Below are 12,306 nucleotides of genomic sequence, written 5' to 3'. Positions count from 1 at the left end.
TCTGATACTTCTCAAGTTCTCACTCCCGTAGGGACCAAAGAGAACAGACCAAACAGTTACAGGCAATTTTGTTGTTGTTGTTTTATCATTATAACTTTCATGACCAGCTCCAGCATTCTCCATAAGAAAGACTTGCTTACTCTGTTCTTCCTGTATCCTGTGCATTTTTGCTTTTCATGGGTGCAGACTTAAGAGACCCAAAGATCTTGAACGCTGGCCAGAGCAAGCCCATAAAAACACAGCCCTAGAGTGGCTGTGCAGGTGGGCAGCAAACTAACTCTTCGGGTTTCGCCTCAGAGCGGCAACAGGCAGAACAGAGAGCACAGCCTTCATGGGTCACTGCCCTTCTTGCACCACTCCTGGCTCCTCACTGGGATGGCAGAGATGCTATAAAGGAAACGTGGCACAAGAATACTGCAATCAAATGCACACACATATATATGGAGTTTTCTATATTTAATTAAGCAGAAATATAAATGGATCAAACTAGCCAGAGGGAGGTCTCTTAACGCCTTTCACCAAATCAGAGGCTTGATATTTTTATATGTACTCTTGAAGATAATAGGAGACTAAACCAGCTTTGGTTTTAGATGGCCAGGCTTGCTGGTTTTGATAATTTGGGAATGTAGCTGCTGATAGATTAAGAAAATATAATTTGGCTGTGTCAGCCCACAATGTGTTCTGGTCTGTTGTGTGGGGGTGTGTATAGATAAGGATCACAAAGCAAAATGTAAACTATGTGTAAAACCCCAGTAACTTGTCTCCAGAAGAGGAGTTCATGTAAATTACTATTAAAGCCTTTACTCTTGTTTGCTGATAAATTTATAGACATTAGCATCAAGGTAGCAATCAGGAATTCATCAGCTTTACTATTTTATAACCTGTTAGTCTCTTAGAACTTCTCTTTTGAAGTGACATACTGTAACATTGTGCAGTACTAAATGATATGCACAAATAAGTACCTAATAGTAGATTTAAAGATGTTGCAGCAGTCCAAGTTCTTTCATTTTCCTGATTATAACAGCATTTGCATAATGTATGAATTCAAACATTATTGCTGTTAAATAATGCATAAATATTCTCCCATGCTGAAATACTTCTATTTCCTCTCCATGAATTATTTTGAATGTATCATTCAGTTGTTGTTCTATTTAAAAATGTAGTTAGAACTCTGCATATATCAGTATTATGACTGGAAGAAGTATCATCACAAGTAGTTGGCTAACACTCCAAACTGTAAATGAAGTATACATTATTAAATGGGCCATCTCCTTCCTTCTTCAGGAAGCATTATCACCAGAATACAACATTTAGTATTTCTGAAATGTCAAAAAATAAAAATAAAAAAATGCATGTACATACTTGATTATCTGGCAGGCCACGGGAAAGAAAAAAAGAAAAAAAATAATACCACCACAACATTTTGTTCTCCAACCTGAAGGGAATATGAACATGGTCATATATAAAAAGAGATAAATCTGTAAGAGGTGTTTGGGTGAGTTCCTGAATAGCTCTTTGTGAAACTAAGCACCATCAACACCCATTGACTTCCAATCCCATATCCCCCAGATGATCGACCCTTTTATTTATTTTATTTTAAAAAGTGTGTCATCCAGCAAACTCGTAGATAAATCCTGTCAACACTTTCATGGAAGTCAGTTACATCAATGACAGATGACAGGATGAATAAAAGGACCTCAGGATTCAAATATCCAAACTTGAGCGCGCGCACACACACAAAAAATTCAGTGCACAACACTTAACAATAAAAATTGTCAAAATAAAAAAACATGAAATATATTTCCCTCCTGGGTCTACAGCCCAGCTGAAATGGTCAAAGTAAGTAAAGAATTTAATATAATCCGAAGAACAAAAATATACTATATGCTTATTTAAAAATAAATATATATGCTTGTTTACAAATGTGCAAATGTACAGATTTGCCTGATTCACCATAATGTTTTTTTCTCCTGCTTATGCCACTGCAAGATCTTGTCATGAAATATCTGCTTTTTGCAACTGCAGTGTTTAAAGTAATATGAAAGTGTTGACTTCTAATTGTATTGCCTCTCTTTCTACCCCTTTAAAATTTGTGACTTCTTTTTTAATTATTACTTTTTACTTACCATGTAGACATAGCTTAGTGTTTCAGTTTGGACACTAACTTGCTGGTTTCTCTTGTCTCAGTCAATTTTCCATTTGCTGAAGGTAGGAAGTAATCACATATCCAATATATGTCTTTTTTTTTTCTTTTAAAGTGTGTCATCTTTCACGATTTGTCATTATAATGCTAAAATGTGTCTGCTCCATCAGTAACATTGCCATTACTTTACCCATATAAATCCACACACCTATATATACACATGTGCAAAGAGACAATTTACTCTGTCAAACAGATTTTCCGTCACTACTCCTTTTCTTCTCTTACTGCTCTTGATGATGTAGTGGAAATGCACTTTTAAAACCTAATAAACTGAGCCAGTGGTAAAATGAACATACTTTGCTTACACTTATTTAAAGTGAGTCTGCATAAAATGGGGAACATTCTGAAATGGATTTGATCAACGTGAAACTATTGTGAATAAAGCACAGAAAATGTCATCTCTTAAATTCAATACACTTGCTAACCCAAATAAAATGGACTGTGAAAATACATGTTGGTTTCTAATGCATAGACAACTGAAAAAAAAAGAAAAGGAAAAAAAAGTTTTTCTTAAGTCTTCCTTTCCCTTTAACTTGAGTTATTTTCTTCCCACAGAGGCACAGCTTTTCAAGTAACCTCACACATGGAATCCTCTGCATGGCTGTGTCCTGCGGGTGGGCCCATGCTGAGCAGCTCAGTGTCTGGTTGACTTGGCTCAGACCAACAAGTACCACGCTTAGGGCTAAGTTTTCAGTTCCAGTTAATGTATCTGGGTCGCTTTCTCTCAGGGAGAAACACCTGCAAGATGCAGTTAAGCTGGAATACTTTATTTTCACTTCCTTGAACAGATGTAACCATGCAGATTACCAACTTAAAATTAGCAGAAGGGTGAAGAGAAACTGGCTGCCTAAACAAAGCTGTCCTATATGGTCTCTTGTATTTTAGCAGTTTTGACTAGGCAGGTGGAAAGAAAAATTTCTAGCTAAAACAACCCTTTGTTTAATTCACAAATGAATTAACAAAGCATGAACTCACCTTATCTTGTTGTGGGTGTGCTGTCAGGAGCGGAGGGTGCATAGTTCAGAACAGTGACACAGAAGAGCGGTGCTATACATTTGAAACGCCGCTTCCCATGGGTCCCGTGCTTTGATTTCTGCCTTTAATACTGATAAGAAGTGACAGTAGTTGGATAAAACAATCAAAATTGGAGTTGAAGAGCTTATAAACCTCCTGACACTTCAATAAACCAAAAGCCAATACAAACCTTAAAAAAAAATCATACATCCATTTTGACTCTGAACGGCCACATGGAGCAGAACTCACACACTCTCAGAGGGCTCAAATTTACCTCCTGATTTATTTTACTCTCATTTCATAAATTTTAAACAAAACAAAACAAAAAGCTAAATTCTACATGGAGAACCAAAATCTTTTATAATCTTTTAGACAGTTGCTGCCAGTTCTCAGGAGAGCTTTATGCCTGCTGCTAAATGTCTACAAATCAATATTTAATAATTTGGAAGATGAAGTCTTAATTATCCATCTCCCCTTTAAGCATCAAACCAACTTTCAGTGAAAATGTAACCATTCTGGTTGGTGCATTGACTGCTGCTTATTAGCACATCTTTTCCTGTAGGTCAGAGAAAAAGGCTTCCAATCACACTCCTTGTTTGCTAAAGATAGCACACATTTCACCGGACTTTACCCGTCTACAGGTTTTTCTCAGATGGTCACTTAAAGCCCTACCATAGGCAACAGCAACCTCCAGCACACGATTCCACGTACCACTTCACCACCACTCCTGGTCAGAGCTGCCGGATTCTCCCCATAGGTGAGGGGGAGCATAGGCAACCTGAACGCTCAGACAACAAAAACTAAGGGGTAAACAACTAATTTATGAAATCACAACCCACAAAACGTAATGCTGAAAATTAAAGCATGATACTCCTTAGACATTTTAATTTACAGTTCAGGCAAATCCTCTTGCAGAATGTATTTTTCCCATTTGCAAATACAACTGTTAGATTTATATTATTTCTTTGGTAGAAAATTCTGAGGAAAGCCAGATTTTCAAATATTTGGGCAATGAAGAATTCTGATACTTCAGCATTCGTGGTTTAAATTCTTGTTCTAAGTGCTTCTAGGATGAGCCTTACTCCCTTTATATTTAATGGAGGTTGATAGAAAGCAAAAGCACAGAATCCTGCACATATTGGATCTGGGTTCTTTGAGAGTGAGTTACGTGACAAACTCTTTTACTTTCAATATGTACTTTTCAGTTTAATGTTGCCAAAAATGAGGATTTTTAACGGAGAGCATAAACAAAGTCTACTGAAATTGACAGGAACCTCTCAGCTGCTATCAGTGGAATCTGGATAAGCCCCAGGAGCACGGGATCACTGCAAAACTTAAATATATATGTATTTCAATTAAGTGGAGATTTTGACACTGAAACACTCTGTTCAAATAGAGCTGACAAAAACAAATAGATTTTTCTAATAAATGTTTCCATTTCCGAAAGGCACTTATCTTCTCCTATGTTCTTTGCACTCGATGTTGCACTGAAGCCCTGGATTGAATTTGTGTTGCCACATTTATTTCTCTGACAACTGATTCTGGGGTCGTAGGCACAAGCATCATGACTTCATTGCAATAGATGAGTGTGAAACAAAAGGGCGTGCTTTTTAAATAAATCAGAAATATCTTTCAACATTAATGCAGTATTGAAAATTAAAAGCCTTTGTAAATTTAGGGGTGTAGTATAAGTGCAACTTTTTTGTTGTTCTGGAAAACTAAGGAGCACGTTGCAACAGACCAAAGGTTTATTAATACAGTAACCCTCCTCTGACAGTAGTCCATATCTGATGGTTATTGAAAGAGTTTAAAGATAAAAAGACAACTACAGCAGCTTCTCTTTCGCATGCCAGAGCAACTGGTACTTTCTCCATAACATATATACTTCTTACACTAGTATTGAAAAAATATCAGAAATTGCACCATTTCCATACCCAATATCCATGTTGTTAAAACACTTAATGTTCAGGTAAAAACAAAACAACACAAAACTACTACAGAATACCAATGAGGCCAGAGTATTCAGTTTCATATCCCACTAAATCAAAGACAGGGCCTTTTGTGTCAGAATATGCGTTTTGTGTGTGAATACGTACTTTTCTGAATTTGGGCACAATTATTTCCTGTCATGCAAGGACTTAGTGAAAAGTGTGGCTATGAGAAAGGAAATCTCAAGTGCCAGATTAGATTGACATGGACAAATCTTAGTCTTGTCACAGAATTTGAACCTTTAGGGCACAAAGAAGCACAACCATCTCTGTTACGGCAAGCTCACTTTGCCCACTGCCAGAGCAATAATTTAACACTATCTCATTTTGAGCAACCTATGTTTATAATGGAAACCTCTTTTAGATGGTAATATGATGTCCATCAGTGAACCTCAGCTTTGTGTAAGGGCAAACCATAATGGCATTATTCCAGATAACATTAAAAGTCGTGATTTGCTGTCAGACTCCAGTGCCCCCACTCCAGCACTTAACCACGCAATTAACTCAGTCTATAGCCAGGAGAATTATTTATGCAATACTAAAGGAGGTGCTGTGCTTACCTGATACCATGGGGACCTCCTTTCAGATCACCCTTCCAAAGGACAAGACTTCTGCGTATGAACCCGTGGTCCTATGTGGTTAATAGGTTTGCCTTCTCCCTTCCGTCTTTAGGCAGGCTATGTCCCATCACTGCCAAAACCAGCACTTTAGCTCCAAACCTATTTAGGAACTAAATAAATAAATAATAACGCTCCTGACTGATGGCACTAATTCAATATTAAAACACCATGGCATGGAAGATGTGCTTCGTGGTGACACCGCAGCAAGGATCTGCCTCGTGGGAGTGCCAGGACACCGCTCCCAGCCTGCTCCTCCTTCAGCAACCTCGGCTCCCACTGCCCGCTGCTTCTCCGTGCCCTTCTCCGTGCCCTGGAAAACATTCCCAGGCTGTGAGCAGCTGCCTGCAAGAGGCGCAATGCCATCAGAGGGTGCAGTGCCCACAGCAAGGGGGAAGAGCCCTGAGGCAGGTGGTCACCCCCGGCCAGCTGGCGTGGGGCATCCTGGATCCCTTTGAAACAACAACCCCGTGGCGACATCCTTCCATGATCAAAAGCATCTGAGAAGTACCCTCACAGGGAAGGAAGAGGGGAGAGTGGGGCCTTAAGGGCATCGTGCCTTCAAAGGAAGCAGCAGAACAGCCTGGCAGCCTTCCCGGTGCGGGGAGGGTCTCCTCAGCAGTACGGGGATGTGTAGGGCACACCTTTAAGTCTCTGGTCAGCTAATTTTATGGCAGCTTTAGATAAATGAAAAGCGCAACAAAGATGCAAGTCTTTGGCAATTCTCATTTCTTTGACCAGTTTTAGTAGAATGGTAACATCTTTTCTCCCTTTCCTGCTTTATACTTGTGTTAATGCACTAAGAGTATTTCATTTCATTATTCAACGGCCATCACAGGCAACAGACACCAGTGTGGCTCCACCAAGTTCAAGAGCACCATGCTGACTTGCTCAAATTTCTGGCCACAAGCTACTCCAAGGGATTTCATTTAGTGCACAGAAAATTTCTTCAAAAGATTTTTTTCCCCAGATGGAAATTGTCCTTGCTACCACAAGTGCACAGCAGCTGTATCAGTCATTTGGTCCACTAATTAAGAGAACTAGAATAATCAGCTTTAAAGATCTAACGTGCATCCTTAAATACCTCAAAGTGAATTTGAAAAAAAAAAAATAGGCAAGAGAGAGCTACTTGGTATACAGATTTTGGTATAACCTGAAGCATTGTTATTTTTCTGGTGTGATTTTTGGGGAGACAGTCATTAATGATCTGATCCTGTCCACTTTAGGTTAAAAGGAGACTTTCTAGTGGTGTGAATAGAAGAAAGATCAGGCCCTAAATACATCTCTCTTCCCTAGAGGACCAGGATATGCTGATGTGAGAGATTGCTTCAGCAAGCAGAAAAATGAGCTGGAACTTCTCCTAGTTTTGCTTTGTCCTTTGCATTTTTCATACTCTGTATTGACAGTTTCTAGATGTGCAGCGTTCAGTGGCTGGTGATCCTTCCTACGCCTATGTACTTTGCTGTCTACAGCCCTATTAACCTCAGATTTATTAGCTAGTTTGTCAACCACTTACACTTCCAACTTCCCAAGAGGCAAACACATCCCTATGTGAAGATGCACCAAAAAGACGGTAATGGAGAACAGTACAATCCATTTCACTCTTTCAGACTAGGAACACAAACAAAAAAGCACATATTCTACCTGTATTCGACCAAGCTTTAAAATGTAAACCAAGTTAAAACATATTTAGTTAAGTCTAGTATTCTTTTTACCTTCAAAAACTATTATTTTTCTTAATATTTCTTTTATTGTTTGGGGAGGGAGGATAAATATGTTGACTTATGGAAAAAGATCATAATGGATATTGATCCATAATGGATATTGGGTAGGAAAGTAAGCTAGTAGTAACAAAACAGGTCTATTGCTTTGTCTGATTGGAGCTCAGCTATGAAACATCTTGAAGGGATATTATTTTGATCTCTGTGCGAGAGACTCCATTGCAATGACACACTGACATTTAAATGGTGGATGCAGTACCTGATGTATGGACACAGACTTGGTCCATCACCTACACATGGAGGCAGCTGTGCTGCAAGCAACATGCACATCCTTGAACATCACTGAAAATCTGTCTCTAGGACAGACAACCTGAGATTGGAAATCAAACTATCAAGAATATAGCAGGAGAGTCTATGAAATATTTAGACAGGTGCAAACGCAAAAGTAGGTTTTTTAGCTTACACATAAAACAGGCAATGAAACTTTTCGAAAAGATAATGAACACTTTATGAATTCTCTCTGTGTAAATAAAGCATTTATTTTTTAGGCATGTTTCTGCAGTTAGGATACATTTGAAGAATAATCATTGTTCTCAAAGGCCTTCAAAACATATTCATCTTCCTGCATGATTTGCTCTAGGGTTAGCTCACCAGGCAACATAACAAAACATTACTTGCCTCAATGTTGCTGGGGCTATTTTAAACAGAACCTTTTCCCGCATTATCCCCAGCGGACATCTTTGGCATCTTTGACATTTAAAAGAGTAGGGGAGTAGTTTTTTATTATCTTGTGAAAAAAAAATATATATATATATATGAGAATGCATATAAAACTGTAAAAGGTTACGGAGGGGGAAGATGGAGGCAGTACGGGGAAGGATATATCAGGAATTTCAAAAACTAATGTTGAATATCTAGACATCCTATAGGAACCCCATGTTTTATCTACCTATGCTGTGTCAAGGACTCAGTGGTATCCATTACACCAAACCTAAGATGCACTAGGGACAAACAAAACCTTTCAACTAATTTGCAATAAGTTTAAATGAAAAAAAAAAAAAGTGAGAAGACTTTTTTCCTCCATCTCTCTAAAATGAGAGGATTTAAAACAGACAAAAGCTTAGCAAAAATGAAGTACATGATGGGCTACTGAAGCAGTCTATTTCACTTACTGAACGAGTGCATTATTTATTGAGAAAATAAAAGGAATAAGAGGGAGGAAACCAGAAATATTTGAAGTTTGACAGTAGCTTACAGTGTATGCAGTTTAATTCTAATGGATCTTTTCTCAACCATATATTTAAGTTCAACTCAGTTCTTTAAAAAGAATGGAAAAACAACTTGCAAACATGCTTGTATGAAGCAACTGGAGTATACTTTTTGTTTAAAATTTCCTTGTGAAGATGTTGAACCCGCTGTCTCTTAAAACGCAGAATGGTGCAGGCCTCTGAGGTTGTGTTTGTAGGTGCAGGTACCTATGGGTGAAGGTGTAACCTTCACTCCCTAACAGTTTAAGTTTGCCTGATACCTATCTATGACTTAGCATGCATGTAGTCCTCAAAGGGAGCTAGTGCAGACCATCTAGCTTAGCATGTGTTAACATGCCCCTTTAGAGACAACCACAGGAATATTTTGGAGAGGCTTACCAGTTACTGAGAATGCTCATCGATACTCTGTCAATGAGTGCTGACAGCAGCCCTGTGGATGAGCCATGTAGGCCTGGTGAAGACCGAAGTGTATAATGATGTTTGCACCTGCTCAAGATAGGTCATATTTTCAAATCAAACTGTTTGGCCCATCACAGAGCAGTACGAGAGCTGTTGACATGCAGGAATGAGAACTTAATAGTGCTACACATGGCTCTGGTCTGCCCCAGTGCTGCTTGGCTTTCCCTTTGGCTAAGCTAACAAACTCCTTGTAGAAACATTCAGCCAGCACCGCAGTGAGTGAGTGGGAACCACAGGCTGGGTCTGCTACAAGTGCAGCCCCTGAACAGGCTGCTTAGGCTCCACACCACAAACTCTGCTTCACTGGAAACTGAAAAGCTGTTAGCCTGGGTCAGAGTTACCACTGGATAAGAGAAGCTCCATAAGCTGCTTTGTTGAGGAAAATATGAAGGGAGTAGTTGGGTACACTTTGCTGATGCTGGAGAAGGTTAAGCAATCAGTTCTGAGACAATCTCCGGAAATTCAAACATTATCTCTTGATGAAAGACTGGAGAATTGTATATACAAATGTATTCATAAGTAAGGTTTCAAGAAAGTCTGTGCTAGAAAATGTTAACAACAGCTTCCACAAACTCGCTGCTTAAGACAAGGTAACAAGTGTTCCATGTGAGGGTGCACACACATTTTTAAGTGTTAATTCCTAAGAGATGCATAGCCCCCTCCCTTTGCCTACGAACCTTTAAGATATGTTCTTTTAAATCTTTCAAACAGCAGTGCCTGGCTGGTGCTTTTCCTGAGAGGTTGGAAATGTGCAGGTGAAAGGTAAGTCTGGGGGTTTCTGTTACAGCATATCAGATCCATGGCTATTCTTCATTTGTTCTACCTATTCTACACAGGAATTTTTCTGAATGAAATTGCAGTAAATGTAATTATTTTGATTTCTGCTGTCCTGTTTATGAGCCCTATTGTAAGATTTTACCATGTTGATTTCTAGATAATAAGGTTGTGGTATGAAAGCGTTTTTCACTGCAAAAATCAATCATGGTATTAATTCTGCATGTTATTTTCACGGTCAGTACCAATTACTATACAAGCATATTTTGCCTAAAAGTAAACAAATACAAAAATCTCAGTTTTATTAATGCATTTCTAAACACTGTATTTGACATTTGCAGCCATATACTTACAACCACTTACTCTTCACTATTGGGTTTATTGATTGAAGTGCCATTCATTCCATGTAGATATAAGCAACATGACTTAGCTTGCTTCTGTTCATTAAGATGTGGCCAAGCAGAAACTTCACTCAATTTTAAAAAGCTCAGATATCCCTTTCCTTGCAATTGCTTTGCTTATACACTGTTCAAAATTCTTGAGAGAATTATTACATAATGCACTCATTCTCCTTTTGCTTAGTAGAAACACTTCTGTTAGTCTAATGGCTGCAATGCTCTTTACTAATAGTTATTCAGTTGTTTACACATTGTTTGCATGTGTGTGTAAACCGCAATATTAGCTTTAATTATTGCACTTAAATGAAAGATTAACCAAAGAAAAAGGGAAACATGAGAAACTCAGAAATGTTAGAGAAATGTAAAATACAGATCTATATTCTAAGCAATCCATCAAGATGGATAACTTGAAACCAGTCACAATCTCTAATTATGATAAATAGGTTTTGTCCCTCTCTAGTGACAGAGAAAGAGGATACAAGTTTTCTACTGTTACTAGAAAACAACACTCTGAAATTCAGTTTGCATGGATTATAGCACTAATAGCCTGTAGTCAAGAGATCATTACAGAATTATGCATTTTAAATTTATGTATGTTAAGGGTGAAATTCCCTTAAGGGGACAGCATCAGTGACAATGCATTCGCAGTTCAGAAATTATTCTCCTGGATTACTAATCCAGTAATAATCATAATAATAGTCCATTTTTTCCACTAGGAATCATAGTAAGAGCATGCATTGAATGCCGATAGTGCAAGAGACCTTGTGAACAAATCTGGGGGGAAGAGACGTATCTGTGCTTCTGGGATGCTCAGGATGGGCATGCTTGGGATGAATATTATACATGGGTAAAATTACTCAACAGAAACAAGATCATTACATATATTGAGAAAGATGGGGTGGATATTGTGATGCAAAAGAAGCAGAGGAACAGAGCCAAAAGTCTCCAAAGCTAGAGATGAAACTTACAATTTGATACTAGAAAGCAAACAAAAAGACAAAAATAAGATTCAAACCGGGGAATGATTAGATCAAACCAATAAGCATCTGTATTTTTATACAGTGGTAAGATTTGTATGTACTTCAAGATGATCAGAGCAAGAGCGATTAACAGGAGGGAAGGCCAGGGCATGCACGCTGCCCCATAACTGGGAACTTGCAAGGCAGCAGCAACATCTGGGCTTCGAAGCTCTGCCCACGGCATGACCGCCCTGTGCATGAACAAGCTCACAGCTAGGAGCTGCTAGAGAAGCAAGCTGAAGTCACTTTCCCACTGCCATAAGCTACTAACTTGAAAAAAAGCTCAGCAGTATACTGGTATAAATAAAACAGTTCTTGTTTGGTATTAATGTTAACATTATTTTAAGTTCAGAGGGATTAAGCAACAACCAAAAATGCCTTAGAAATGGATCATGCTGTGTACCCATAATATTAGTTGCCACATATCACTATAGGAAAGTTCTTTCTTAAGCTTTCTGATGCTCGGTTTAACCACAGTGAATGAGACAAATGATCGTCAATCCCCCCCCCCCCCCTTTGAAAATGCGATGCAACAGTTATTTAAGTTAGCATAAACCCCTTGTGATCCACCCACAATTTATTAGAAGTTTGGAAAGGAGTATTGCACATTTCCTTCCCCCATTTGCTATCTTCTGCCAGCTATGTAAGGACTCAATAAAAAAGCCATCCATCCTCTTTTGTCAACCAATAGTTCTCTAGTCTCAAGCTATAAATGAACAGCACAACAAATTAAATGTTTGACAGGGAAGATGTATGGGTTCACAACACTGTTTGATCTATGTTGTAAAGGAGAGAACACTGAAACACATAGCTTTAGCTCAAGTATTGATTACTGGAAAAAAAAT

General features: G+C 38.5%; 1 long non-coding RNA gene across 3 annotated transcripts in view; it reads right to left on the bottom strand.

Moving 5' to 3' along the window:
• Positions 1–11,329, bottom strand: part of LOC136791377 (uncharacterized) — a 33,617-nt gene extending 22,288 nt beyond the window's left edge. For all 3 annotated transcript variants that reach the window (XR_010833249.1, XR_010833251.1, XR_010833250.1), the window contains exons 1-2: positions 5,766–11,329; positions 3,179–3,308 (exon numbers count right to left, since the gene is read on the bottom strand). This is a non-coding gene — a long non-coding RNA (uncharacterized lncRNA). The remainder of the gene's footprint in view (positions 1–3,178; positions 3,309–5,765) is intronic.
• Positions 11,330–12,306: the final 977 nt, after the last annotated feature.

Source organism: Anser cygnoides, chromosome 8 (genome assembly GCF_040182565.1).
Source record: "Anser cygnoides isolate HZ-2024a breed goose chromosome 8, Taihu_goose_T2T_genome, whole genome shotgun sequence".
NCBI classification, from domain to species: Eukaryota; Metazoa; Chordata; class Aves; order Anseriformes; family Anatidae; genus Anser; species Anser cygnoides.
This window is presented reverse-complemented; position numbering and strand designations above follow the sequence as displayed.